Here is a 14,200-nt window from a genome sequence, read left to right on the forward strand (position 1 = left end):
GACTAAGCGAATATACCAGAATATCATCAATGAAAACTATGAAAAAAGAGTCGAGATAAGGCCAAAACACACTATTTATCAAATGCATGAACACTGCTGGGGCATTGGTCAGCCCAAAAGACATCAGAAGGAACTCATAATGACCATATCGGGTCTTGAAAGCTGTCTTAAGAATATCCAAGTCACTAATATTTAACTGGTGATAACCTGAACGAAGATCAATCATGGAGAACACTCTCGCTCCCTGAAGCTGGTCAAACAAATCATCGATACGAGGTAAAGGATACTTGTGCTTGATTGTAACTTTGTTCAACTGCCTATAATCAATGCACATCTTCATCATGCCATCCTTCTTCTTCACAAATAGAACAAACGCACCCCAAGGCGACACACTAGGCCGAATAAACCCCTTATCAAGCAGTTCATGAAGCTGCTCCTTCAACTCTTTCAACTTCACCGGTGCCATACGATATGGTGGATTAGAAATGGGCTGAGTGCCTGGCACCAGATCAATACCAAAGTCAATATCCTTATCCGGTGGCATGCCCGACAGGTCTGTAGGTAAAACATCAGAAAAATCCCTCACAACAGGAACAAAATCAATACTGGGAGCCTCTGCACCGACATCCCTCACAAAGGCTAAGTATGAAAGACAACTATTCCCATCCATCCGCTGGGCATTAAGAAATGAAATCACCCTATTGGGGACAAAATCAGTCGAACCTCGCCACTCAATCCGTGGCACACCCGGCATAGTTAGCATGATAGTCCAATATAGAATGACAGAGAGATAGCCAATCCATACCCAATATCACATCACAGTCTACCATACACAGTAACAATAGGTCCACGCGGGTCTCCAGACCCCCAATAGTCACCACACAGAACCTTTATACACGGTCTACAACTATAGTATTGCCCACTGTAGTAGATAAATGAACAGATGAAACAAGAGACTCACGGGGTGTATCTAAATATGAGAAAAGTATGATGACACATATGAAAAAGTGGAACCAGGGTCAAATAATACAAAGGCATCTCTGTGGCAGACTGAGACAATACCTGTAATCACAACATATGAAGCAACAACATCTAGTCTAGATGGGAGTTCATAGAAATGAGCTTGACCACCACCTGATCGACCTCCCCCTTTGGGCGACCCCTAGCTGACTGACCCCCACCCCTAGCTTCTTGAGCGGGTGGTGAAGTAATTGGAGCTGAAGTCGAGGGCTGACCCCTCTACTGGGACGGACCCTCAAGAAGACGAGGACACTGCCTCCTCATATGCCCAAACTCTCCACAGTCGTAACAACTCCTCGGTGCTGAAGATGGGGACTGAAGGGAACCCCTAGCACCGATATGACTAACAGATGCACCTGGAACAAAAGAGCCCTGAACCGATGGAGCACGAGACGAACTCTAGGCTGGAAGGGCACTGAGTGATGAGTGAACTTGATTAGAATGGAGAGCTGCTACCAGGTAAGGGGCGCTGCACCAATAGGCCTACGCCTCTCATAAGCCTCCCACCAAGTAAAGGTATCTCTAAAAAAATTGAAAAGTAGTAATTGCTACACCATTGGTCTCTAGAATACCCGTTGTATGACGAATCCTCTAACAATTGTCCAAGAAACCCTAGGCATCCTCACCCTCAGTACCACTGAAAGTCGGAGGCTGAAGTCTACAAAATCTCTCCAATTGACGCTGCTCATCGTAAGGCATAATTGGTACCACATACTCTTGATATGGTGCAACCGGCTGGGCTGGAGGTGCCCCTAGTGTCTGAAGTCCTTGCATAACCTGCTCAGGTGTGCGAGCAACGGGAGTCTAAGTACCTCCCCCAGCTTGAGAAGTAGTTACGACTGTAGTAACTAAGACCGCCTGAGCCAAACCAGTGCACACTAATAGAATCTGATCTAGAGCCTTTTGAAGGCTAGGAATCATAATAGGCACAACCAGTGCCTGAGTTGGTGCTGCCGGAGCGTCCGTAACTGGGACCTGTCCTGAATTGGGGTAGTTGGTAAATCTGTAGGTGCTGCCTTAGCTGCTATGCAGGCTACACCCTTGCCCCTACCACGGCCTCAACTGTGTCCTCGACCTTTAGTGGCCCCAAATGATGGTACTGGTGGTCGTCCATCCTGACCGATAGCACGTGTCCTCACCATCTGTAAGAGAATAGAATAACAGAAGTTTAGTACTATAATCAACAGATTCGCATGACAGGAATTCAAGAATGAGAAGTTTTTCCTAAAGGTTCTGCAGCCTCCCGAGGATAAATATTGACGTCTCAGTACCGATCCGCGAGACTCTACTAAACTGGCTCATGACTCGCGAGACTTATGTAGCCTAGGCTTTGATACCAACTTGTCATGAACCCAAATACCCCGGTCATGATGGCGCATATCACAATACTAGGCAATCCAACTCAACAAGTAACCACAATGAATTATTTTATAAAATCACTTTTCTAAAACTAATTAAGTCTCGACTTTTCATAAGAAATATATAAATCACTGAAATGTGCGAAAAACAGTACAAAATATATCAACACAGCCCAACAATCCGGTGTCACAAGTTAAGAGCCTCTAAATACAACCCAATCTGACTGACTAATACAAAATAAGTCTAAAAATGGAGAAAACTAAGATAGGAAGGAGGAAAGCAGGGATGCGGATGTCGTGCAGCTACCTTGTAGTCTCCGGTAAGCTCTGAAATTGCTGGGGACCCTCACTCTACAGCTCAAGCACCTTGATCTCCACACAATGTGTAGGGAGTAACTTGAGTACGCCAACTTAGTATGTAACTAAAGTAAATAATGTCTGAGTGCAGTGACGAGCAGTTAACAATCACATATAAGCGTATTCAATAGAATATCAAGTCAAACTCAACAGTTTAAAAGCTAGTTACTTCGTAAAACTTAAATTTCAATTGAAACACTTTGAAATCATTTACTTAGGAATTTTCAATAGAGGCTCATTATAAAAGAAGAGTTCAATCAGCAAAAATGTCATAAATGGGTCCCTCAGGCAAGGTATCACTCATAAATGTAGCCTCTCGGGCAAGCCTCTCAGTCACTCATGACTCAGCTCTCGTCACACAGTACTCACACCCAACACTCCGGCTCAATAATATCTCATAATAGTAATAATCATAATAACCGTTGTGGCGTGCAGCTCGATCCATAGTTTATAGTCGACTACGCTCACTGGGGGTGTACAAACACTGGAGGGTCTCCTACAACCCAAGCGTCATATCACTGCGATGCACAACCCGATGCAATATATATATCGCTACGGCGTGCAACCCGATCCATAATATATACATATAATATTGCTGCAGCGTGTAGACCGATCCATAATATATGTGTAATCCTCATCATTAGGTTCTCAACCTCTCTTAGTCATTAACCTCACAGCCACTCGAGCATATCAGTGGAAATCAGGGAACTCAGCCCAAACAATTTTCATATTTTAAGAAGTAGAGTGATAGAACTAGATTTAAATAATAAATAGGTAAAACATTACTGAGAATATGCTTTCAAACAAATAGAGTGATAAAAATAGTAAAATTACCCACTAAGGGTCTCAATAGGTCGGCACAAGGCCCCAAACATGGCATACAACCCAAAATATAGTATCCATCTCTAAAATATGGGATATCATAAGATTTCAAATCAAATACGTGGCTTAATAGTCGCTACGGGATGGACCAAGTCACAATCCCTACAGGTTCACACCCACACGCTCGTCACCTAGCATGTGTGTCACCTCATTTATCAATACAATACGAAATACTGGTGTTTTATACCCTCAGATCCAGATTTACAATGGTTACTTACCTCAAATCGGATGAAATACTACTCCACAATGCCTTTGCCTCTCGTCTCAGCCTCAACTCGCGTTGAATCTATCCAAAATCAGAATCATAACATCAAAATATGCTAAGGAAATGAATCCCATGCAAAAATAATCAAATTACAAGACAAATCCCGAATTTGACCAAACCCGGCCCCCGGGCCCACGTCTCGGAATCCGATAAATTTACATCAATACAGTCCTTATCCTCCCACGAGTTCATACATACCAAGAATACCAAAATCCGACCACAAATGGCCCCTCAAATCCCTAGATTAAGGTCTCAAGTTTCCAAGCCTAAATCCCCCATAGTTCATGTTTAATTAGGTAGAAATCACAATAGGATCGAGTATTAAGTCCAAAATTCTTACCTCCAAGAAGTTCTCTTTGAGTCCCTCTTCAATATCCCTCAAGAAGCTCCAAAACCGAGTAAAAAATGGTGAACTTAAGCCAAAAATCGTAAAATTGGCCTTTTTGAACATTCTGCCCAGCTATTAAATTTACTTAATCGCGATCACGGGAATACCATCGCGATCGCGAAGTACAAACTCCATTGGCCCATAATTTACCCTACGCGATCACGAATATACACACACGATCGCAATACACAGCAACTAACACCAACTCGATCACAACTCCAGCTATGCGAACGCAAAGAACAACCTGGATGGCCCCCCACAAATCCTCTACGCGATCGTGAGTCTCCTCACACAGACCGAGGAGTCCCTTTCTATAGCTTTTAAACATTTGCCCTTCTATATTTCTTTTCCTTGTTAGATGTTCTGGAGTTAGAGTACTATGTAGTGATCCTTAGCTTGTGATTCATGGGTTTCCGGGTCTTGGAAGTATGTATTGGTTTGGGAGTTAAATATTGTGTATGCCGAGCGGCATTTTTAAACACTATTTTATCGTTCTTCATTCTGTTTTAATTTGTTTTTATTCTGCACTTGGTTTAACTTCCGCAATTTAGGCTTACCTAGTCGTAGAGGACTAGGTGCCGTCATGATGGTTCACGGAGGGCGAACCGGGGTCGTGACATACATTCTTACAAAAATAAAGCAAAAGGCCCCATCCATTGACCAGACTCATAATATTTTCCATAGTACTCCCCACTACGGTCAGACCTTACTATCTTAATAGACTTCTCAAATTACTTTCAACTTCAGTCTTGGAAATTTTAAACTTATCAAGTGCATCAAATTTTTCTTTTAAAAGATATAAATAATAGTATCTTGAAAAGTCGTCAATAAAAGTAATAAAATACTTATGATTGGTCAAAGTACGTATATAAGGTCCACTAATATCAGTATGAATAATTTCTTAGAGTTTAGAGCTCCTAGTAGAACCCTTTCTCTTAACCTTGGTTATTTTGCCCTTTACACAATCCACATAAGTTTCAAAATCTTTTGGATCAAGAAAATGTAAAATATTTTCCTATCGTTCAATTCTTTCTTTAGAAATATGACCAAGATGCCTATGCCATAGGTAAGACGTTTTACTCATAGTAGACCTTTTGTTTGCAATTCTAGCACTTGATTTCATTCTTAATTATAACTTGGGCACCAAGAGGATTAGGAGACTAACCTTGGTTAACACCAGGCTTATTAGAATGACCATTATTACCACCTGGATGATGAGACTCGCCATGATTCTTTTTATAAAATTTGGGTCCACCTTTTCTTTTATAAGAGGGATAATCAGCTGATCGAGACGAATTAACAAAGTTCACTACACCCTCAACTTTTTCCTTTTGGATCCTCCCTTCCTCTACCACACAAACAATAATAAGCTCATCAACATTCCATTTGTTGTTTTTTGCAATATAGGTTGTCTTAAGCTGGTTAAACTGCTCAGGAAGGGATCTTAGGGATTGATGGACAAGAAAATTATCGGTTATGGTTACACCTAAATTATTCAGTTTGGCACCAATGTTAACCAATTTCATAATATGATCACGGAAACTACCTACACAGTCATACTATATGGTAGACATGGAATCAATTAGGCTACATATCTCAGCTTTATCAGATTCTAGGAATTTTTGTCCAATGACACTCAAATGATCTTTTGCATTTCCATTATCTTTAATTGTACCTTTTATGTGATCATAAATGGATCTCTTCATGATCATAAGGCTCAATTTGTTTGCCTTCATCCACTTCTCATACTTAGCCTTTTCATTAGTAGGCTAGCAGTTGTGGGTTCAGCAGGTTTCTGTTCAGTTAATGCAAAGTCAAGGTCTATCAGACCTAACACTATTTCAGCATCATGTTTCCACTTCTTGTAGTTGCTACTTGTCACGACCCAAAATCCTCTAAAGGTCGTGATGGCGCCGGACACCACTGTCAGGCAAGCTAACACCAAGAAGTTAACTAAATTCCTATTTTAGTAGTTATTGAAATCATTTCTTTTATACATTAACCAATAAATAATGAAATTCGCTGAAATAAAAATGATATCTTCAACAAACTTAATATTGAATAATCCCATAATCATCCCAGAATCCGGTGTCACAAGTGCATGAGCAATTTCTAGGATTTAAAATAAAATACAACACGATAACTGTCCGAAATACAATTGGACAGAAAAGAAAATACAATACAGTACTCTGCAGGAGACTCTACTGGCTATGGGTCGTCTCGAGGAGTGCAGCTCACCTAAGTTTTGCATCTACCATGCCGCTGCGCCGAACTAGGCCACTAGACATACATGAGCCTGTGCAAAAAACAAATGCACAACAAGTGTAGCCAAGAAGTATCACGCCTAATCTCGAAGAAGTAGAGACGAGAGGCCGACTTCGACACTTGCTAGTGGTCCAATAATGACATACCAATAATATAATAAATCGAGAATTTTATAAAAAAAAATGGTTGTAACTCAATAGCATGAAGCAAGTAAACTGTTCTTTAATTAATAGGGAATTTCCCAATTCATTTTTTTAAAATTCGTTTTCATCATTTATACATTTATTTCAAGCCACGAAGGCAATATCATTATTTACAACTTGCAAGTCAAGCAAATACAAGCATGTGCAAATCATGCCGAGGTCCTACGACCCGATCCGACAATATTTAAATTGTGCACTACCATAGGGTCAAATGGCACGAACCATAGATGCATCTATTTAATCTACCGAGGCATTCGGCCCGTTCCCCGATAGATAAACACATTCAAACAGTCAAATCAAGAATTTATCAAGGAGAAATTATTCAGTAAAAGACAAGCTTCTCTTTTAAAAGTCAAGAAATGATGTCTAGCCTTTTAGAAATTTATTTATACGTTAGATATGTTTTAAGCATTTTTAAGTTGACAATAAGGTTGCAATATGACAAGTAAAGCATGTTTTTGGGCCCTGGACTACCCGGACTTAAGTATAATAGTAGCTACGCACGGACTCTCATTACCTCGTGCGTACGTATCCCCCATAAATAGGAGCACATATCCAATTAATTCACCTATGGGGAAATTCCCTCTTACAAGGTTAGAAAGGAGACTCACCTTACTTCGAAGATAAATTTTACCCACAACTTCATGAACTCAAATATATAATTGGCCCTCAATTAATTCATGTCCAAAATCGTGGTCAAAATCCAAGAATACAAATTTCCTAGATTTTCTTCAAAAATCTCAAAATTTCTACTAATTTACATGATTTTCCATGTTTAAATCTATATACAATCCAAGTAATTAACTTGCAATAGGTGGAAATCACTTACCTTGACATGGATGATGAAAATGGAGCTCCAAAATCGCTCCTAGATCGTCTCCCATGGAGGAAATGAGATGAAATGAGCCAAACCCATTTCTTTACACTTATACACCGCCCAAACGACTCTTCTTCGCGTTCACGAGACCCCCATCACGTTCACGAAGAAGAAAATTCCTAAAAACCATTTTCCAAACTCTTCTCAGATAGCCTCTAGTATAATGGCCATGACTTTTTGTACAAAACTCCAAATTACAATGTTTTAACTTTGTTGAAAACTAGAACCAAGATCTACCACTTTCATGTTTTGGTCATCTCTCAATTCCTTATAGATTTCGAGATATAAGCCTCCAAAGTTAGCCCTGTGCAACACAAATTTCTTCTTCATCTTCCCGGACAACCTATATTGTATCAGCCATACATTTTTTAACACAAATCTAAATGCTAAATGGTTTATTTTCTGAACACTAGAGACAAAGAACTACAACATTTATTTTTGGATTATCTCCAAATTCCTTATAGATTGTTAGATAAGAGCCTTCGAAGTCAGAACTACGCAATAGAGATTTTCTTCTTCGCGAACACGAGAACATATTCGCGAATGCGAAGGACAAAATCCCCGAAGCCCAATCCTTCTTCGTGAACACGAAAGTATCCTCGAGAACGCGAAGAACATCACCAGACATCAGCAACAGCTATAGCAAAACATCCTGAAATGATCTGAAACCACCCCGAAACACACCCGAGGCCCTCAGGACCCTATCCAATAACACCAACCAGTCCCATAACATAACACAGACTTGATCGAGGCCTCAAATCACATCAAACAACATCGAAATCATGAATCACACTCCAATTCAAGCTTGATAAACTTTAGAATTTCAAACTTCTACATTCGATGTCGAAACCTATCAAATCACATCCGATTGATCTCAAATTTTGCACACAAGTCACATTCGATATTACAGACCTACTCTAACTTTCGGAATTGGATTCCGACCCCGATATCAAAAAGTCCACTTCCGGTCAAACACCTCAAAATGTTGAAATTTCTATCTTTAGCCAAATGACTCTAAAATACCCCACGGACCTCTGAATTAACTTCCGATCGCGCTGCCAACACTAGAATCAACATACAGAGCTATTCCCAGACTCGAAATCCCATACAAACATTAATAACACTTAAATTCACTTCAACTCAAACTTATGAAATTCTTCCAAAAATGCTAACTCCCACAATAGGTGCCGAAACATTCCCGGGTCTTCCAACACTCGATCCGGATATACGTCCAAGTCCGAAATCATCATACGAACCTGCTGGAACCTTTGAATCCCGATTTTGAGGTCGTTTACTCAAAAATCAAATCTTAGTCAATTCTTTCAACTTAAAGCTTCCGAAATGAGGATTCTCTTTCCAAATCAACTTCGACCTTACCGAAATTCAATTCCGACCATGCGTACAAGTCATAATACCTGAAGTGAAGCTGCTCATAGCCTCAAACTGCTGAACAACGCGTTAGAGCTCAAAACAATAGGTCGGGTCATTATACTACTAGTAAGAGTTTCAATGGAATTCAACTGAGTAGACATGTTGTTAACAACTGTATAAGCAAACAACACAAAAATTAGATAAAATTATGGAAAGTTATATATAAATCAAAAGAGTCAAAGACATCCATTACACCCCTTCTTTTGGGTAGAATATGCAACTATCTCCCCTTTTTAAAACCAAGAAGTCCAAGGCATTCATTGCATCCTCACCTTTAGGAGAAAGATAAAAACCTCCTCCCCCTATTATCCAATAGTACAACGCATACATTGTGTCCTTCCTTTAGGTAAGAGACTCAAAACCTCCTCTTACATCAAATTATCCTTATTTATTTATTTGACATATATATATGAGAATCCAAGCTATTAAGCTTCATCCTTGGGTTGAAATAGAATATCTTATCTCATAAATTATTTTAGCGTCACTAGTATCAAAAGGTAAACCTCCAACACTAGTATACACTTATTACAGATAATTTAGACATGGTACATTCAGAATATTTCAATGACTCAAATAAATAGACCACTTTGATGGAAACTATTCATTAATCATAACTCTCAATCCATGTATAATGTTATTTCACAAGTATTTATTCTAAGAATTTTCAATGACATCAAATAAATAGACCACATTGGTGGAAACTATTTATCAATCACAAATCTTATTTATATATTTTATATACATGTGATTAAAACAAAGCCCATATACATTTAATCCTTTAATATATCTATTCCATTCTCCAACTAAAATAATAAGATCCAGTGATGTCTTAGGCTCACACGTTATCAGACAACTCTCTTCTTGAACGTCCCTTATTTTACTTTATTAGAAGAGATTTAGATACTAACAATATACTAAACAATCATTGAAAGATACTACGGAATAAAGAAAAAGTCTAAAGGTAAACCATCTTAGGGAATGTTCTGTTCATATAAGCATCACTTGTCACCTTGCGTGCATGGCTTTCACATATCACCATTATCACAAAGCAAAACCAATCCTAAACATGGAATGTTATATTCAAATCAACACGTGTGCCCAACTCTCGTTGTACGACCTTCCGGAACTGCATGTAAACTGTGAAACCCGGTCAAAGATGATGGATATCGGCATGCCATGAAGTCAGATAATCTCGCGAATATAGACCTGAGCCAGCTGCTTTGAAGAATAAGTAGTCATCACTAAAATGATGGCTTGATCAACATATCCACTATCACCCATACTACATAGAACTTCTTCTGAGTCCGTGGGATCCCAACAACAAAATCCATAGTAACTCGATCCCATTTCAACTTTGAAATCCCTAGCCTCTGAAGAAATCCATTTGGCCGCTGATGCTCATAGTTCACCTGCTGAAAATTTAGGCATCGAGCTACATACTCCACTATGTCTCTCTTCATCCTCCTCCGCCAATAGTGCTACCTCAAGTCCAGATACATCATAGCGGCACCCAAATGAATGGAGTACCACGAACTGTAGGACTTCTGAAGAATCAATTCATGCTAACCATCTACATTGGGCACACATAGTCGACCCTACATCCGTAACACACCGTCATCCCCAATAGAGACCTTTTTGACATTGCTGTGCTAAACTGTGTCCTTGAGGACAAGTAAACGGGGTAAGTCATACTGACACTCTCTACTATGATCATAAAGAGAATACCGAGAAACCACACAAGACAAAACTTGACTCAGCTCGAAACATCCAATCTAACAAACTGGTTCACCAAAGCCTGAACATCCAATGCTAATGGCTTTTCCGATAGCGGTAGATATGCTAAACTATCCAAGCTTTATGCCTTATGACTCAAGGCATCGGCTACCACATTGACTTCCCATGATGATATAGAATGGTGATATCATAGTCCTTAAGCAACTTTAACCATCTCCACTGATGAAAGTTAAGATCCTTTTATTTGAACAAATGTTGTCGACTCCAGTGGTCGGTATAGACCTCACAAGGAACACCATACAAATAGTGCTGCCAAATCTTCAACGAATGAATAATAGCTGCTAACTCAAGGTCGTGGATAGGATATTGCTTCTCATGCACCATCAGTTATCTAGATATATAGGCAATTACCCTACTATCTTGCATCAACACCACACCAAGGCCAACAAGCGACACATCACAATAAACAGTGTAACACCCCGAACCCGAAGGCAAACCCAACACTGATCAGCTGTGAATATATGGTTTGTGATTTCATGGATGAGGTGCGAGATGTGATTTTGGTGTGTTGATGATGGTCCAGTCTGGAGGACATGAGACCGGGTTTTGACTGTAGCTTAAGCACGGGGATTTTAGTTGTGTGAGCAAGGTTTTTTGGACTTATATGTCCTGTAGTGTCCCTATGAGTGAAATTTGTGGCTCTATAAGTGGCTGGATGGCCATATGATGAGTATGGTATGACTGCAAGATGTGTTCAGATGGTTTGAATGTGACAGGAAGAGTTTGCTTGGGTTATGAAAAGGAATATTGGGTGTTTGACTTTGTTTTGAATGTGACATATTGTCTTGAGTTATTAGTGTATTGAAGGATCTATCATGTTGTTTAAATGTGGAACGAATTAGATTCTCTTGAATTGTTGATGAGTTTAGACTTAGGAAGATTAAGTGATTACGCAGTAGTTGTGGCGATGAAAAGGTATAGAGAGATGTTAGTTTGAGGCTAAGCGGGAGGGTTATAACCTACGGGGTAATCTACGGATATGTGATCCTTATGATGTTGTGTGAAGTCTTTCTTCTCTACCAGTGGGTTATATTTGTGAAATTTGAGTTTGGATCAGTTGTAATAGTTAATGTGACTATCACGAGGATGAATGCGAGATTTGTAGATGATTTAAAATATTATATGGTTTGTGTTACATGAGTTTATGAAGGATTGAGTTGAATTTCGGTGCAGGATCATGTTAGTAATAATGTATGGGTATTATGAGTTATCCAAGATTTGCATTGGATAGTGTCGAGACTCGCAGTATTTCTATATCATTAGGGATTCTACATTTCAGTATTAAGAAGGTAAAGGAAACAACTTTAGATTCACAGAAGGTCTCTTCAAAGTAAGTGTCTTGGTTGTGGTACTTTTAGGGTGCTTAAGAAGGAATACAACGGCTTATGGGCCTTAGGGCAGTGTGGTTTTATGCTAGGATCCCTTGTGGTGAGCTTTGGGTAAGGATCACGGTATTCTAGCAAGGATAAGTGTCAACTTGAGGGTAATTCAGAAGGAACTTGGAGAAATATAACCGTTTGGTAGTAGGTTGGATCAACACGACAATAGATACGATCGGTTCTTTGGGTACTTATGATGTGGTGAGTTTCTATAGGTATTTTGTTCCAATGCTCTTAGGTTTTGGCGACTTGCGTGGCTTGATTGAGTTAGAGGGATTCAGTTATGATAGCTTGTGTTATGTGCAAATGGATTCCAAAGTGTTCTCGATGATTTCTACCACGGTTCGAGATGGGTATTTCCTACTGGCGTGAGGAACGTGATTCGTGTTGGGATTTTCTCCCAGGTGAGGTCAAATGGAATGTTTCCGATTGGCCGAGTATGTATTCTACTTGTGAATCAGATTTGATTATTAAATTATCGTACTTTTTATATGATGGCATGATAGATGCGGTGTGTTGTGTGGGATTGAGATTTGCATGTGCAAGGTCACGTTTCAGAGAGATAGAGCTTGGACCTCAACAACATAATCTTTGTCTTTGAGGCAATGATTTTCCTCATTGCAAGCTTTCTATAGAATTACAACCTGTTTTAGTTTTATACCATATAATGCTCCTCGTTTCCAACTTCTTTTTTCAGCATTGATCATATCTCAACTCTTAGATGTGTTGGGTTCAGAGAAACAGAGAATGAGACCTTTGACGCTATGATTTCCCTCATGGCAATATTTTCATAGAACTATAACCTCTTTCTAAAGCATATCATACAATGCTCCGAGAACATAAATTTCATCTTGTCACTTTATTTTTTTTAAAACTACTCAGATCTCACCCCTTAATTTCCTCAATAACACATTCTTACTTGGCAAACGCACAAAGAGTACTTAAACTCTTTTAAATATTAAAATCTCCCTATGAACATGGTTTTAACTTGCTTGAGGAAGGAAGAGTTGAACCTACTAACAACATCTATGAAAGTGGTCAATGTAATTTGGGGGGTGAAAGTCATAACTTGGAATGTAAGAGGTATGAATAAAGTATACTAGCAAAAGGAGTTAAAAGAGCTTTTAAATAAAATTAAGGTTGGCATGATAGCTGTGATTGAACATAAGGTCAAGGAGCAGTATGCTAGCCATATAATAAGGAAGATTTCTAGTAGTTGGAAGTGGTGTGCAAATTATAGTTCAGCCAATAGAGGGAGGATATGGATTATGTGGGATCCAAACTATGTCGATTTCTCTCTAATTGATATGCAGACTCAATTCATTCATGGACATGTTACAATCAATAGTTTGAACCTAAAGTTCTTGTTCACTGCAATACATGGTCTCCATACTGTCCATGATAGAAGTAATATGTGGATTGAATTAAAAATATTGGCTAGTAACGCACAAGGTCTATGGAGACTAGCATGGTTGAAATGAAGTCTATGGGCAGGAAGTACACACGGATGTATTTATTAAAATTGATAGAGCTATTTCCAATGTGGAATGGATGCAACAACTCTCATATCTTGAAGCCACTATCATGGACCCAGGGTTCTCAGATCATTCTCAAATTGCTGTTAGTTTTGACAATGCTCTAGTGAAAGGTAGCATGTCGTTCCGTTTTCCTAAATTTTTAGCTTTACATCCTACTTTCCTATAATTGGTGGAGGAAGCATGGTCGCGACCTATACAAGAGCACCTAATCCAACAAGTTTGGGCATGTCACGACCCCAAAACTGACCCGGTCGTGATAGCGCCAATTTTGGAACTAGGACAGCTGACACAATCCCAAGTATAACCAATATTTCATAATAAAGAACGTTTTAAACTATTAATTAGATAAAATCCCATAACATGCGTCTAAATAACAAGTGCAGAAACAACACAAGCCTGACATCGGGGTGTCACTAGCCATGAACATCTACTAAAACCGTCTA

Source organism: Nicotiana sylvestris, unplaced genomic scaffold (genome assembly GCF_000393655.2).
Source record: "Nicotiana sylvestris unplaced genomic scaffold, ASM39365v2 Un00014, whole genome shotgun sequence".
Taxonomy (NCBI): Eukaryota; Viridiplantae; Streptophyta; class Magnoliopsida; order Solanales; family Solanaceae; genus Nicotiana; species Nicotiana sylvestris.